The 16,859-nt window shown below is 44.3% G+C and overlaps 1 long non-coding RNA gene across 1 annotated transcript; it reads left to right on the forward strand.

Annotated features, from left to right (window-relative positions):
* Positions 1 to 5,376: 5,376 nt before the first annotated feature.
* LOC309709817 lies at positions 5,377 to 6,474 on the forward strand. Its single transcript, XR_014277611.1, has 2 exons — positions 5,377 to 5,916; positions 6,335 to 6,474. It is a non-coding gene; the product is annotated as an uncharacterized lncRNA (long non-coding RNA).
* The last annotated feature ends 10,385 nt before the right edge of the window (positions 6,475 to 16,859 follow it).

A 16,859-nucleotide genomic window follows, 5' to 3' on the forward strand; every position in this document is an offset into this window, starting at 1 on the left:
GGTGGAGGTGCCAGGGCAGACCCAGCTCAGCTGTGCTTATTTTTAGGCTGCGGTGCCTCGACCTGTGACCTCTAACCTCCCAGGTGTGAGGTGTTTACAGCCAGCTCTGAGCTGTGACCTCTGACCTCTGAGGCCTTTAGAGTCAGAGTTTGAGTTTACAGAGACACAAGCGACTTCCCTCACGCTCACTCTGCTGTCCTATCGTGCATGTCCAGCCTGTCCTGTGGCGCCCCCTGCTGGTGTTTTATTAAATCCAGGATGTAGAGTGGAGGTGACAGACGTCCTGCTCCTTTGTGGAGGCACTCATTGATCTTTGTGAGCGGCTGTGAGCTGCAGGAGGAAGCAGAGAGCATCTGTGCTTCATCCTGATGATGATGAAGCTCCGCTGACAGCATCGTATCACTCGCTGTGTCTCCACGACAGCGAGGAGCTCCGTGAAACACCGCCTGTGTCCAGCTCACAGCTCCTGCTCATCATGGGTCATCCATCCAAGTCTCAGAGCAGGAACATCAGCAGCAGAAACTGAAACACACTCAGCACTTTATCATTGAACTCAGCGATGAGTTTCATACAGTTAATGGCCTGTCACGCTCACCCCAGTCGTGAAGTCTTTGAAAAACTCATCAGAAATGTGATTATGGAAGAGACTGGACATCAGCTGAGTCCAATGCAGTTTGCACAGAGCCCCATCAGAGGAGTGGAGGACACGTGTTTGACTGTACCGAATCTGAGGCTCAAACATGGGGAGAGTAAAGGGACTATGCAGCAGACTGTGACAGCACTGAGCAGCTCCTTCAGTGGGAGACTGCGGCACCCACGGTGTGGGACGGAGAGATTTCGCAGGTCTTTCCTCCCCACTGCTGTCAGACTCCATAATAAAGACTTTAACTGATCAAGCACACACATCCATACATATGCAATAATACTAAGTGCAATAATCCTTTCTGTCATCGTTGTATTTTTACTCAGTTGTATATAGTATTTGTATTTGTATTCTATTTTTATCTTATTGTATATTTATTTTATTCTACTGTATATAGTATTTTTTTTTATTCTATTCTGTACAGTTGTGTACTGTATTTATTCTTATTGTATTCTAATTTTTGCCTCATAACTTTTGCACTGTCCACTTCCTGCTGTGACAAAACAAATTTCCCACGTGTGGGACTAATAAAGGTTATCTTATCTTATCTTATCTTATCTCTGCTTCTAATACAACACAGCCCCAGATTTTAATCAACAGACTCTTAGTCTGAAATCAGGAAAACCTGGTGGGCTGGATTTGACACTTTTTAACTGACACATCACAACGAGTGGGAATAAATGGGGCTCTGAATACTAATGCATCGTGTCATCACAGTCCATCACGGACTCTGAAGGTACGAGACACGGCTGCCCATTGAGTCCTCTGAGTTTTGCTCTAAACATCTTCCACCTAAAGCCACTGAGTGGGTGCAGACTGCACTGATGCTGGGGGGTAAGCTCATCATCTCCCGGTGGAAGGCCCCTGCCACCCCACCTGTTACTCTGTGGTAGCATCAGCTAAGGAGGCTCGCCGCACTAAAACGTCTGTCATACAGGCTTCTGAAGGAAGTGGAGTGCTTCCACCTGATGCGGGATCCTTCAGAATAAAAGGATCAAATTAAAACTCAGAGTGGGACAGACACTGGGATCCTAACGGCCCTGAGTAGCACTGCAACATCCACCCCCAGGCTTCTTCATCCAGCTTGCTTGCTCTCCTGGCAGCAGCAGAAGCAGCAACATGTGTCACCATATGTTTAAATAACCTCCAAAAACAAATGTTATTTTCAACCACATAGTGCCTAAAGTTGCACTGGTATAGTATAGTGACCATTCAATATTTTTTCTACTTTAAATACAAAAAGTCTGAATGAATTTAAAAACACACACAGAGCAGACAGCACGTCTGTCGACCTTTGACAAACACACGAGACGAAATAAAACAGCTGAAGTTACAAAGGTGCTTTTTGTGCTTATAACATATAAATACTATAAAATACAAATGTGATGACGTCAAATTACAGAAACAAAAGTCTAGGCAGTGACTATAAAACCAGCTGAGCAGTCACAGGTGTGTGGAGACGTTCACGTGATGAGTTTAAAACACTCTTAACTTTGCAGTGGGTGGTACAGTAGCACAGGTCCTTTAGCCTTTAGCAGCGTTTTGTTTGACAGCGAGTCTGAAACTCCCGCTGTCACCATATTTTTACCACTCTGGTAGGATATAAACACACGTGCTCTGTGCAGGTAGAAAGTTTTCCAGTTGGAAGGGGTCTCCCATATGGAAAAGATCAAAATCTTATAAAGTTTGTATCTGTCTCATGTGAAACTTGTATGAAAAGCATACAAGAGTGAAAACAGATACAAGACCCCTAGAAAAATTATATAAATGAAACTTGTATGTTTTGGATACTTACTAAAACAATATATGAAAGTGATGAGAAAGTGGCCACTTTATAATAAGCCTGATATGACTCACTATATGAAGTAGGCCACGTCTGATGCAAGTCTTTTCTATTTCTTTTCCACATGGGTAATGATGCATTTGCAGCGTGTGGGAGAAACATGACTCTCGGTGAATTAAAAGACAGCTTAATATTTCTGTGGCAATTTGTACTTATCGGTGAGGATAAAGTCATTTTAACCATCGTACGTGGGAAACCTCGGCATACATGGAGCATATTCGATATATCGCCACCCCTACCTTAATGCAATAAGAAAACATAGATTACTTTAGCATGAGACAGTTATTTTAGATATTTTTAAAAGTATAACACAACACACTGTTTAGATCGTACAGTTTTCAGCTGCCATCAGAACAAAGTGCTGACATGTCAGGTGTTCATGGCGAGCAGGTAAAACACTGGTGCTGCAGCATCTTTGGAATATGTCTCCATCTATTATGATTTTATTTCACCAGCGTGTAAATTTGAAAGTGAAACGTCAGATAAAATGGCGACACTTGCATTCCCACTTCAGGCGCCCACACTGATCTTCCAAAGGCCTCCTCTCCAAAAACCGTTGGCTGGACAAACTGGGTGCACAGTTTTCATCTCATTCATCCTAATACAGCAGAGATGAGGCAAAGTGTGACATCCACACAGAGTCCTTCTGTGACACCACCTTAAAGGGAGGGGACCAGAGACAGCTTATAATAGCGTGGAGGTGAAACTGAAACCATCAGTAAAGTTCACACTGATCCATCACAGCTCAGCTGCCTGACAAAGACAAACATGGCCTCTTCACAGCAATGTAAGTACATTTACAAATGTTAGACGTCTGTAAATTTGTTAAAAACACAAATTTTCTGTGAGACTTTTAGGTCATAACTTTGGATAAAATGTCAAAAAACGAAGTTTGACTTTTTTTTATAATCTAAAAAATCCTGACAGAAACTTTCAGTCTTATTTTTGAATTTCATTATTTTAAAATGTAGATTTACAGGAAGAACAATGAATTGAAAAAAAAAAACCTAAAAACTAAAACTGTCATAATTTCTAAAACAGTTTTCAGTGGAACCATATCCCTGAATGTATTTCCTGACTTCCTCGTACCAAGGCTTTCTGCCTCCCTGATTGTAAGTAACACCACCGCACTGGCGTTCCTTACCACTGCCACCAGCTTTGTGGAAGCGACGCAGAAGACAGGGTAACCGTGGAGGTCGGCTCTTCAATCTGAGAATCTGGATTTCTTGTTTTCCCCATGAGCTTTGCGCCATTGGTCGATCCTGTCCGTGACTCTTGGTGCCGTTGTGTGCTTCGGACCCGGTGGACTCCTGGTTGGTTCTTCTTGTGGGATCTCTTGAGAAGAGTTCTGCAAAATCCCCTCCTCTTCGACATCTGCATTGGCACGGAGTGGACCAAACAAACCTCCGACCAGCAGGGGCGGATCTAGAGAAATTTTCTTAGGGTGGCAAAATCAAAGCCTCCCCCCCCCAAACACTCATGCAGGTGGTTACATGTGGTTACATGATTCAAATGCAGTAAGTATGCACGTTTTTCATATAAATATAGTCGATAACTTAATTATTGTCTGTAGCCCACATGATTACACACTTTAGTTACATAAAACATGTGAGTTTTGATGCTATGTACTGTATAGCCTGTATGATAAATAAATATGTAGCCCAATAAGTATAAACTCCAGTAAGCTACACAACATGGGGCGCTTCATTTACAAACACAAGTCTAACTTAAGTTTCACTGTTTTTGTTAGAAAACAGTCACATTGTTGCAGCTTAAATTACACAAAATGTCAGAAATCTGCACCGTCATGAACAAACATGTAAACCTCATTTTTCATGATTTGTTGGATGAACCCACTGAGGTCTGAAATACAACCGGCGATGTGTGACTCCTTTGAGTTTACGTTGTTTATGTCCAACACAGACATGTTGGGTAAATGTTTATAACTTGAAATGCAAATATAAAACGTACATTTTATAAACATAAACAACTATTTATCTAAAAATGCAGCCAATACACCGTTTGTTTCATTTTCTACAACCATTTAAAAATATTACTAAAACTAAAATGAGAGAACAATCAGGTGTGGCAATAAGATGCCCCACAAATGATGTGTGCCAGTAAAAAACAAGTTTGTCCACCAAAAGACAGAAGAGCACAGGGACAAACCTGCAGGCCCGACAACAGCAGGTGTATCACTCCGCTGGTTTTCTACTTAGTGACAGTGTTTACGTTGCAAATGTGCCTCTGACAGTCATTAGTGCCCTCACTGACACACTAAACAAAACGACTACACAACAGAACGACTACACAACACACTAAACGTCACAAATCTGCCACATCTAAACTCTCTCTCTCGCTCTGTCTCGCTCGCCCTGTTACCGTCACTCCCCAAACTTTTCCCTCTTCCTAAACAACCAAATCCCACATGTTGACTTTTTTTTAATTGGTCGACATGGTGCATTTTTCCACCAATAAGAAAGAGGTGGCTTTTTTCCTTTCTTTCCTGTTTTCGTGCTGTCCTTACAAAACGCTTAAAACACACACGTGACGACAGTATTTAGAACGAAGCGTGGCTGATATATATATGATCATAACTCTGGATTTACTGGCCTGTAATTAAAATTTAAAAACTTTGAAGTCCGAACTTTCAATGTGGCCGAAACAGAGACTCAGCGTGGCTGCAGCTCAGGCACGTGCAGAGGCGGGGGGAGCTGGGGGGGCTTGAGCACCCGCCCCTTTCCTGATGGGTGCCCAAAGTGCCCTTTTGTTGAGGCAACTTTAAAAAAAATTTTAATTTTTTAATGTGTGCGTGCGGAGTCCTGTCTGTGCCCCTCAACAATAATATTTAACTATTAATCACAGTTTTGCTAAATAAAAGGATCTGGCTTGCATCAGTCACATGATCACATTTAACCAATGATCGCCCTTGACGGCAGAGCGCGCTGGTTACGAGCCGGGAACGAGCTCACAAAGAGCACGCGCATTTGTTGCGGTCCGGAGCTGTAGGAGAAACACAAGTTAACTCAGAGACACAGACTGATGCGACAAAACCAGGAAGTAGGTGTACAGCGTACACTGTAGTGTGTAGCACCCAGGAGTATCAGCTTATTACGTACACGTTGGTAAGCTGTCTTGTTGCAACTGACGAACTGAAACAAATGAGCGTGCTGTGTGTGCAACAGCGCGACACACATTACCTGTCCTTTTATTAACTGCACAAGTAGTGCTGGTCACAGCTGCTGGCTACCTGTGTGTGCAAATTCCCTGCTGACTCGGCCTCAGGATGTCTAGTGGCAAGAATCAAGCGCACCCAAATGAGCGCATCAGTGATCATGTGCGCATCACGCAGAGGGAGAGTGAGAGACGAAAAGCAGCAGCAGAGCAGTTGTATCGCAGTTTGTGTGATTCCGTGTGCGTTAATGAGACTGTAAGTGTTATTACCTTTGACAGGTTAACTGGTATGATAATAGTTATAGTTGTTTGTGTATGTTTAAGCTAAAGTTATGCCTCAGTACACTGCTACCACGTTAGTAGGTTTATTTAATTATTTAATTAATTAGCACTAAGTTAATAGCAGTGGCCAGAATCTCCCCCAATGACTATATCCCGCGGTTAAAGGATTTTTCTGTTGTTTATTGTTTGGTTTAACTGTTGTTAGCTTGCCACATGCTTGCCTTAGTACTAGCAACTGGGAAGATGTGCGCTATTTAGCCAACTTCTGGTCTTACGGCGACCCCTTGTGGACATTGTAAAATATTGCTGTGTCTGAGTAGATGATGTCTTCTGATTGTTGCTTAGTTATCTTTGACCTTGCTAATTATAGCATTACCTGTTTCTGTTTCCAGACAACCATGCTTATAGTCACCTATACTGCATCTGCCACAATTATAAGTGCATATCTGGTTGTATCACAGTTGGATTTATCCTGGCAAGCCCTGCTGTAACCAGTTCTTCTGTGAAGCTTCATTAAAGACGGTGAACTAAACTCCTGGACTGCTGCAGTCTTTCTGACCGAAGACTTAGGCCAGACTTGTATACCCAGCACTTCCAGCATATATATATTCTACACTGTGTAAGGCTGTCATGGGTCTGTAGCTCTGTCACCGTTTTAGGGAACATATTTAGTTTTAAAGTAAGTTTCCGGGCTTTTCCTGCCTTTCTGGAGGGATTATATTTCACTAAAAACGATCTAATATGCATGTCCACATAATTATGCATTATTATAATATTTTTAAAAACACACGCTGTATTTTAAAGAACATACAGTGGGGCAAAAAAGTATTTAGTCAGCCACCGATTGTGCAAGTTCCCCCACCTAAAATGATGACAGAGGTCAGTAATTTGCACCAGAGGTACACTTCAACTGTGAGAGACAGAATGTGAAAAAAAATCCATGAATCCACATGGTAGGATTTGTAAAGAATTTATTGGTAAATCAGGGTGGAAAATAAGTATTTGGTCACCTCAAACAAGGAAAATCTCAGGCTCTCACAGACCTGTAACGTCTTCTGTAAGAAGCTTTTCTGTCCCCCACTCGTTACCTGTATGAATGGCACCTGTTTGAACTCATCATCTGTATAAAAGACACCTGTCCACAGCCTCAAATAGTCAGACTCCAAACTCCGCCATGGCCAAGACCAAAGAGCTTTCGAAGGACACCAGGAAAAGTATTGTAGACCTGCACCAGACTGGGAAGAGTGAATCTACAATAGGCAAGCAGCTTGGTGTGAAAAAATCAACTGTGGGAGCAATCATCAGAAAATGGAAGACATACAAGACCACTGATAATCTCCCTCGATCTGGGGCTCCACGCAAGATCTCATCCCGTGGGGTCAAAATGATCATGAGAACGGTGAGCAAAGATCCCAGAACCACACGGGGGGACCTGGTGAATGACCTGCAGAGAGCTGGGACCAAAGTAACAAAGGTCACCATCAGTAACACACTACAACGGCAGGGAATCAAATCCCGCAGTGCCAGACGTGTTCCGCTGCTGAAGCCAGTGCATGTCCAGGCCCGTCTGAAGTTTGCCAGAGAGCACATGGATGATACAGCAGAGGATTGGGAGAATGTCATGTGGTCAGATGAAACCAAAGTAGAACTTTTTGGTATAAACTCAACTCGTCGTGTTTGGAGGAAGAAGAATACTGAGTTGCATCCCAAGAACACCATACCTACTGTGAAGCTGGGGGTGGAAACATCATGCTATGGGGCTGTTTTTCTGCCAAGGGGACAGGACGACTGATCCGTGTTAAGGACAGAATGAATGGGGCCATGTATCGTGAGATTTTGAGCCAAAACCTCCTTCCATCAGTGAGAACTTTGAAGATGAAACGAGGCTGGGTCTTCCAACATGACAATGATCCAAAACACACCGCCCGGGCAACAAAGGAGTGGCTCCGTAAGAAGCATTTGAAAGTCCTGGAGTGGCCTAGCCAGTCTCCAGACCTCAACCCCATAGAAAATCTGTGGCGGGAGTTGAAAGTCCGTGTTGCTCGGCGACAGCCCCAAAACATCACTGCTCTCGAGAAGATCTGCATGGAGGAATGGGCCAAAATACCAGCTACTGTGTGTGCAAACCTGGTAAAGACCTATAGTAAACGTTTGACCTCTGTTATTGCCAACAAAGGTTATGTTACAAAGTATTGAGTTGTATTTTTGTTATTGACCAAATACTTATTTTCCACCCTGATTTACCAATAAATTCTTTACAAATCCTACCATGTGGATTCATGGATTTTTTTTTTCACATTCTGTCTCTCACAGTTGAAGTGTACCTCTGGTGCAAATTACTGACCTCTGTCATCATTTTAGGTGGGGGAACTTGCACAATCGGTGGCTGACTAAATACTTTTTTGCCCCACTGTACGTTAAGAAGCAGATTATATTAGATTTATATTTTAACACCAACACCGAACAAAAACAAGCTCCAGCGAACCAAGGAAACTGTCCAAAACAAAAACACACATGCTGGAGTTCAAGAACAAAACACAGTTCAGGAGGCCGGCCCGGAGGCTGACAACTCAGAAGTCCAGGCCAATCCATCTTCTGAGGCCGGCCACATTGGCGACACAGATCCAAAAGCCGACCGCGCGGAAGGCAGCGGTGGCGAAGTGGAAACAGTTCAGGCGGCCGACCGTGCGGACAGCAACGGCGGCGGGGGAAACAGTTCAGGCGGCCGACCGTGCGGACAGCAATGGCGGTGGGGAAACCGTTCAGGCGGCCGACCGTGCGGACAGCAACGGCGGCGGCGGTGTTTGGGAGGTCGTCCATATCAACGATGACGCCCAACAAGCGGCCTAGCAGATGACCGCCGATGTCGAGGCGGCAGTTTGGGACCTGAAGGTGGCGTGGTCCCCGCAGCACCAGACGAGGCAGAGGCTGGACCAGACGGGGCAGAAGCAGAGGCTGGACCAGACGGGGCAGAAGAAGAGGCCGGACCGGGCGACGCGGATGCGGAGGCCGGACCCGGCGACGCTGAAGCGGATGCTGGAGCCGGACCAGGCGACGCTGAGGATGCTGGAGCCGGACCAGGCGAAGACGATGAGGCTGCAGCTGGACCAGCCGAAGCTGCGGCTGGCAAGGATGATGAGTCTTGGGGCTGGACGGGCTCCTCGGGCCCTCCAGCTGGTGAAGCAGGAGGCTGGACGGGCTCCTCGGGCCCTCCAGCTGGTGAAGCAGGAGGCTGGACGGGCTCCTCGGGCCCTCCAGCGAAAACAGTCTCTGGACCAGTGGGCACAGGGGCCCCTGGAACACACAGGACAAAACCAGCAGGCGCACGGGCCTCTGGCAAACACAAAGCAGACTGCAGCTGCACAGAGCATTGACTCAGCTCAGGCAGCGACAGCCGGGTGCAGTCCTCAGCTGGCTTCTTAACCTCCAGGGGTCCAGAGTCAGCTGGGGGCTGAAACCCAGCCTCTGGGGAGGCCCTAGAGTGCGTAACAGTCTCTGAACTGGCCAGCTGTTGAGGACTGATTACCATATTGTGTGCTTTGTCTCTCTGCTTGGGATGAACAGATGAAAAATAGTTCTTTTCGGGGGGATTGACTCAACTTGTTGTACAGGAGGAGTTGGTGAAGACGATGGCTGAGCTGATAATAAGGCTGATGAGTCTCCTACCAACTGAGCTATTGACTGGGCTATGGACTGTAACATGGTGTCTAATAAGTCTGGCTGTGACTGTAACTGGGCTATGGGTAGTGAGGCTGAATGAGATGGAGGTGACGGCTGGGCAGCTAACTGAGCTTCTGGCTGGGAAGCTAACTGAGGTAAAGACAGCTGAGCAGGAGAATGAACAGGCAACAAACAGTTCTCCTTGTCATCTGCTGCACAAAACAAGGCCCCTGAATAAACTGTCCCACAGTCCAAAACAGAAAAAGGGTCCTTCTCACTCACCACAGCCGGCAGTTCTGAAGTCCTAATATCCGGCTGTGGGGTGACGCGCCGACGGCACGATCGTCGCCTCCTCCCTGCCGACTGCTCCGGCGGGCCGGGCAAAACCTCCGGCGGGCTGAGTTGGGAAGCGGTAGCGGCTGGAGGGTGGAGGTGAAGTTCGGTAAGAATGAAGTCTTGTGCGAGCGGGTGAAGAGAGTCCAGTAGCCAGGAGTGAGCAGAAATTAGCTGCTGTAGCCTGGCTTCTACAGCGCGGTGAAACTCCTCTCCCTCACGTTCGAGCCACAGGTTGAACAACCTTGAAACGGAGTCGATTACTTCCTCCCGAAACTCCTGGGAAGGTGCGGATGCTGCTGGGTCCATGTTTGGTCGGCTCGTACTGTCACGGCTGGCGGAGTGAGCCGTGTGGTGTGGAGGAAAAGGAGGACCCATAATGCGGCAGTGACTGATGTTTCGAGTGATGTTTATTTACAAGGTGGCAGTGGCAGAAACAGGCAACGAAGCGTGAATAATTACTAACGGAAACCTAAACTGGGAGAAATTAAGAGCAAACCTGAAATCTTAACGAAACGGAGAGCAGAGCAGAGAGACGCAGACTAAGGAACAGGAACACCACAGAACGCAGAGACACACGGATGAATGCAGGTGAACGCAGACGAGGTAATCGGGTAATCAGAATAACTAGAACAGAGGAAAATGATCACAAAACACAAAACGCTGGGTCAACGACCCAGGACCATGACAGCAGAGTGATATATGAAATGATGGGATGGAAGGAAGAAGAGAAGCAAAGAGTGATTCACAGGCAGAGCCTAATTTATTTCTCACAGTTTTTGTTGCCTTATGGTTCCAAGCGCTGTCACCAATCTTTGCATTTTGTTATTATCTCATGACACAGCTACCATCTCTCCTATGGACTTTTTAATGTCTACAGTCTCAGATCAACACAGCCCCGCCCTCCAGCACTATCAGCAGCAGGAGCAGCATAAAAACCCCTCAACAGCAACATTGTACCCATCAGGTACAATCAGGTACCAACATTGTACCCATCAGGTACAATCAGGTACCAACATTGTACCCATCAGGTACAATCAGGTACCAACATTGTACCCATCAGGTACAATGTTGCGTGTGTGTGTGTGTCTGTGTGTGTGTGTCATCATTCCTGGTTAAGTGAAGGTCAGCAGTCTCCAGTGGACCCAGGTGGCCTTGAAGGAGGGACAAAGAGTCCTGACAACAGTCCTAACCCTACCTTAACCCTTATCATGGAGAATCTGGTTGTTGCAGTCAGCTTCGACCTTGGCAGCCTTCAGCACCAGTGGGATGGCCGCATGAGTGAAGATGGTGAATGTTTGGGTTTAGTGCGAACAACTGCATCCAATTTTTACAGTTGGTCTAATGTCCCTCACTGCTCACCGGGTTTGAATGTCTCTGCTGTAATTTCAACAAATAATCCCGATATGATAAATTCAAACTAACAGAAACCAATAAATAAACTAAAAGCTCAAACATGCATGTTGATTATTTCTATCTTATGAAAGTTGATCCATCAGCTCATCTTGGTCCCCTCCACCTTCACTAAAGTTCAAAGGTCGCTCAGCTTCGTCGACCTCACACTCACTAATTTCCAGTTTGAGGGCCTCATGATGTTTTTGAGGACTTAAAAACATTGTTATCATAAATACTTTTGTTATTCAGCCTCTCAGGATTTTTAACCAAGTCTTGTTTTTACACTTAGTTTGTTACTTTATTTCTGTGTCATTGTTTTTCATTCTAATGGTCTTCAAAAGTAGTCTCCTGTCTTATGTGTGACCCAGGTCCCACGTAGCTCTGATAAGACTGGACCTGATCTCGCTGTGCTGCGATGTGTAACCAGTGGCTTCTGATAAGATTAACAATGACCCCCACAGCTGGATCTGACACAAAACTGTCCTCTCAACAGGCATTTATCTGGGGAGTAAAAGGGTCTCTGAAGCTCCAGCTGTTCTTTCTTTTATAAACAAAACCTTTTCCTTAAAAGTTAAAACAGTTCTCATTAAAGTGGCCAAGGCGGTCACAGCTGAGCAGTTAGCACTCTGCAGTCACCAGGGATGGGCACTGATAAGTGATTGGATCCCATTATCGACATAACTTCCTTATTGATTGTCATTGGCTCCACTGTAAGAGTCTCCAGCATCTCTACGCATGCTGTGGGTCACATGTTTGTGCAGGTTGGAGGGATTTCCCCTCTTAGCTTAGCGTTAGCATGCTACCTGTGCCGGTGCTTGCAAAGAGCTGAAGCTGTGTTGCAACATGATGCAGTTGTTTTTGTCCTGGAGCAGGCTCCACTGCACCATCACATTTATGTGCAATAAAAATAAAAGTAATGCCCACTTTCCCCCGACACATCGTAGTGAGAGCAAGAACCGATGAGCGGGACCGAGAGGCGGGCAGATGAATGAGGAACCAGGAGAACGTGAAGGACCTCAGCCATCCCAACAACAGACTGTTCTCTCTGCTGAGGTCAGGAAAGCGATTCCGCTCCCTGAAGACCAACACAGAGAGACTGAGGAGGAGCTTCTTCCCGCAGGCGATACGGTCTCTCAATCACACCACCACACAGTACTGACCCACACATATGGTTCTTACACACACACTGGACTTTCTGGACATCGTTTTCACTTCATTACTTAACCCTTGGTAGTACCTAAAAAACGTACCCCTTATGAGGTCCTAGAGCCAAAAATCGACCACGCCATAAAAAGTGCTATAAAAAGATTATACATTAATATTTTATTCCACTTTAAATTAGCCAATCTTTCAGACCTACTTCTCCTTGAAATATTCATGTCAAGTTTTAATTACATTTCGCGGATTTTAACCCTTTATATCCCGGTTTTGTCACATGAGCGCACGGCCGTTTTTGGCGAAAAAAATGAAAAAATGAAATATTTTCCATAAAATACATTTGAAAGTTATATTTTATTGTACTTTTAATTAGGCCTTTAGATGGACTAAAGATTGGCACGAACAGTCATTTCGATCGCCTTTTATTTTTTTTTTTCAGGACCAGAAAATGGTCTCCAGGCGGCAAATGCTCCTCCTCTAGGCCGAAATAAGTGCATGTTGCCGGGGTACGTCGCGACGATCACCGGGGCACGATCACCGGGGACTGCTTTTTCCAGCCCACACGTCCGATACCACGTGACAATAAATACGTCATTTCCTGTTGACTAAAAAAAAATGCACCCTCTCGTGGTCCTAGGGACCAAAAAATGGTCCCGTCCGATCAGCGGGCGAGGCCGCCGCTGCACGCCGGAAATGAGGCTTCATTTCCCGCAGGTCTTTCCAAGAAGCCCGCTGTTTTCCAGCAGGGATCAAATGTGGAGCAAGGGCGCCACCCGGTGGCCAAATAAAAAAAATTACAATTCTAAGGCCTTGAGTCCAGAATGAAAACGAAACCTAAGCCATCACACAGATATTAACGGTAATAATTGTGCAGCGAAAAATAGCGTTTATAAAGGGTTTCAATGGGGCGATTTATGGCTAGGACCTCATGTGGATGGCGGTTTTTAGCTTAGCCACCTTAAGCTAATCGAATAAACGGAGACGGCAATTCTAAAGAAAAATGAAAAAAAAAAGGGTTGGAAGGTTTGGCTATATTCTATTCAACACAGTGAAAATGGCCTAATATTAAAAAACGCTGTGGATGATAAATGGCCGTAGGTACTACCAAGGGTTAAATCACGCTGCTGTTATTGTGTATATATTTATTTATATTTCTTCATACATTCTTATATAGTTCTATATTGTGTATTTTGTTGTACAGTTATTTCATTTTCAACTTTAATTTATATATTTTATCTTATTCTCCCAGTTAAATTTACCCTTCATTCTAATTTGTGTTGTACAGTTATTTCATTTTTAACATTAATTTATATATTTTATCTTATTCTTTCCCAGTTAAATTTACCCTTCATTCTAATTTGTGTTGTACAGTTATTTCATTTTTAACCTTAATTTATATTTTATTCCTTCCTAGTTAAATTTACCCTTTTTAATTTTTCATATTTATTTCCTATCTTATTCATAGCCTTTTCCTTTTTTGTTTTCTTTAGGTCACGAGCAGTTGTCCAAGCATTTCACTACATATCGTACTGTGTATGACTGTGTACGTGACAAATAAAATTTGAATTTTGAATTTGATTTGAATGCAGCCATGGTTTCCTCTTTAAAACCACCTGTAGAGTTTTCTACATGTCGCTGAGATTAACCAAATTGTCCTGCATAATAACTGAACATGAAATCCTTTTTATTTATCTAAGCAGATGATTTTCAATCCTTTTATCAACATTTTATTACCATGAACTGATTCTTTTTTACATGTTTTAAATACACAAACCCGAATAATCTCAGCCAGGGCTCCATCTATCCTGACATATGTGGACATACCGTCCTGTAAAAAACAGAATCGTCTGGTATTCAGAGAAATTATTACGTTTCTTATTGAGGTGAAAAGGAACAGTTTGTCCCGGACTTCAGCTACAATGAAAAAGGCACAAAGCTGCAGTTATTCTGTGTCTTTGCTGCACAGCTGCCTCTTCTTCTCTCATTCTCCCCTCCCTCTCCTGTTTCTACTTCAATCATGAAACTGATCAATGATCAGCTGATCGGCTCTCTTGTTTATTTATCGCTCACTTTGCGCCAGAAAGAGGAAACCAGCAGATGTCGCGCTAAACAACAGCAGCATGTTTAAGCTTGATCAGCTGTTGTTAGAATTTATTTAATATTAATTTCTAGTATCAGCTGATGTTTGCTGGAGCCACAGCTGTAAAGCTGCTGGTCATGATATGGTTTGGTTATGTGGTGAGAGGGAAACATGAAGATGAAACCAGGAGATGTCCTTACTGAACCATCAGAGCTGAACAGGTGATGGAGAAACAGGTTTACCTTTTAGGTGACATGAATGAGTTGAAGTTATGAACTGTTTCTGAGAGACAAATAACACCAGGATCCTTTTCTATGTAGCTGACAGCTGGTAACTGTGCAGGGGCGGGTCTAGCAAAGTGTTGCCAGGGGGGCAGGTAGGGCATTAACAGGGAATGGGGGGCACAAAGAAATACTTTTCTTTCTTATTCTCATTTCAAATGTCTCGCTTTTATTAAATAATTATCTGAAGCTTACAACAAACGTTTTTATCTGACATAAAATGTATAGAAATCATACATATACCAACAAGACTGCACATCACTGTCACAACAGCGTTTGTTTTCATTCAAAGGCTTCATGGCTTTAATACCTGGGGGGCCGGTCTCTTGTCAAAAGGCCGATTTTTTTGTCCCAGTCCAGCCCTGGGCACAACACGCAGTGAGTTAATCTGAGAAGGTGCATTAACAAATAAATGGCCGGGCCAGCGGTGCACATCGCAAATCAGCTCGCATAGACACATTAGTTGTGCCGCTCCTTAATGACGGTATCTTAACTAACGACCCAACTACCAGGTTCAACTTGTAGTTGGCTAAAAATAACTTGCTAGCTGGCAGTTTTATCAAGCGATGTTGAAATTTCCACATTCAGACACTTCAAAAGCTTCAGACAGCAGCTTCAGCAGCTGTCCGCTCAGCGCAGCATCAGCACCACGGAGATACACGGATACATCCGAAGACTCGGAAGTCTCGGAAGCTTTAATGAGCAGCTGGTTTGTCTCGCATTAACTGGCTGAGTTAATACCAGTTAATGCGACATCGAAGCAGCTGGAATCCACAGCTGTGCGTGTTCATGGAGCTGCATGTTCACCTGCTGGACGTCACTACCTGACAGGTTTAACTGTCTTCAGAACGTTGCAGAGGCCTTATTGACAGTATTTGGCTCTACATGTCTGTGTGAGCAGGTTTTCTCTCACATGAGTCCTCAGGTAGCCTCTGAATGCTGGACACTGGGAGACCTGTGTGTCTGACTGGGAGACCAGAGATCACATTAACATGTGTGTCTCTGTATTAACAAACATGCCAAATTGGCCCAGTTTATTTTTCTTATCATTGTCGTGAGGAGACCATAAATAGCATTTGTATTTTCTGTTGTTCAGTCCATTTGCTGTTATGGATAAAAAGTCTTTTTCTTTGTTTCAAAATAGCTGAAAACTATTCGCTGACAGCTGCCAACATCTGTGAACAAATATAATCCTATAAAGTTGTTCTATACAGTGTGTAACTGTTCATATAGAGCGTTATTAGATTTATTGCTAATGCAGTCATACAGCACACTGACGTCTGAGGAAACTTTAGATGCACTCATCATCAGAAAGGTTGCCGACTCCTGGTCTACAGTAACTCGAACTTTGGAGCAGAGATGTAGTTCGACCCTTTGGTCCGCTGCCCCCTGCTGGTGAGAGGTGTTCAGTGACGCTGTGTCAGAGTGGCTGTTTCTGATCACGTGAACACTTTAACTTTCTTTAATCATTATACTCGTTATATTTTATCTTGAAACTTTTTCCCCCCAAGAATTATTTTCTTATTAAAATCTTATTGACGATCCCGCATTTATTAGTTCTCTTTTTCTCTTGTCTTCGTGTTGTTATTTCCTGTTTTATTTTGGTGATCCCTGTGTGTGTGTTTAGAGTTTCAGTTGTGTTTCCATCGTGGAGCGCTGCTCTCAGATGTAACTCTGGCTGTGAAGCTGGATTTGACAAATAAGCGATTAAAGTTTACGTTTTTAAAAACATTTTTAGCGCCGTCGTCTGTCAGTACACAACTTTTTGTCACCAGCATAGATGATGTCATACTGCTGGAACAGGCAGCTCGCCTTCTACAGACCAAGCAGGTTGAAGACAAAGTCAGGATTTGAATGGTCCAGATGCTGAGGAGGTCACAACTGGTCCGTTGAGTCTCTGCTTGCCCATTGGTCTGGGATTGAAGCCAGGTGAGACTAACCTAAGCACAGAACTCTTTCACTCTGGGAGGTAAACTGGGGTCCTCAGTCGGAGACGACGTGAACAGGTAT

The sequence above is a fragment of the Aulonocara stuartgranti genome (assembly GCF_965226115.1).
Source record: "Aulonocara stuartgranti genome assembly, chromosome: 7".
Taxonomy (NCBI): domain Eukaryota; kingdom Metazoa; phylum Chordata; class Actinopteri; order Cichliformes; family Cichlidae; genus Aulonocara; species Aulonocara stuartgranti.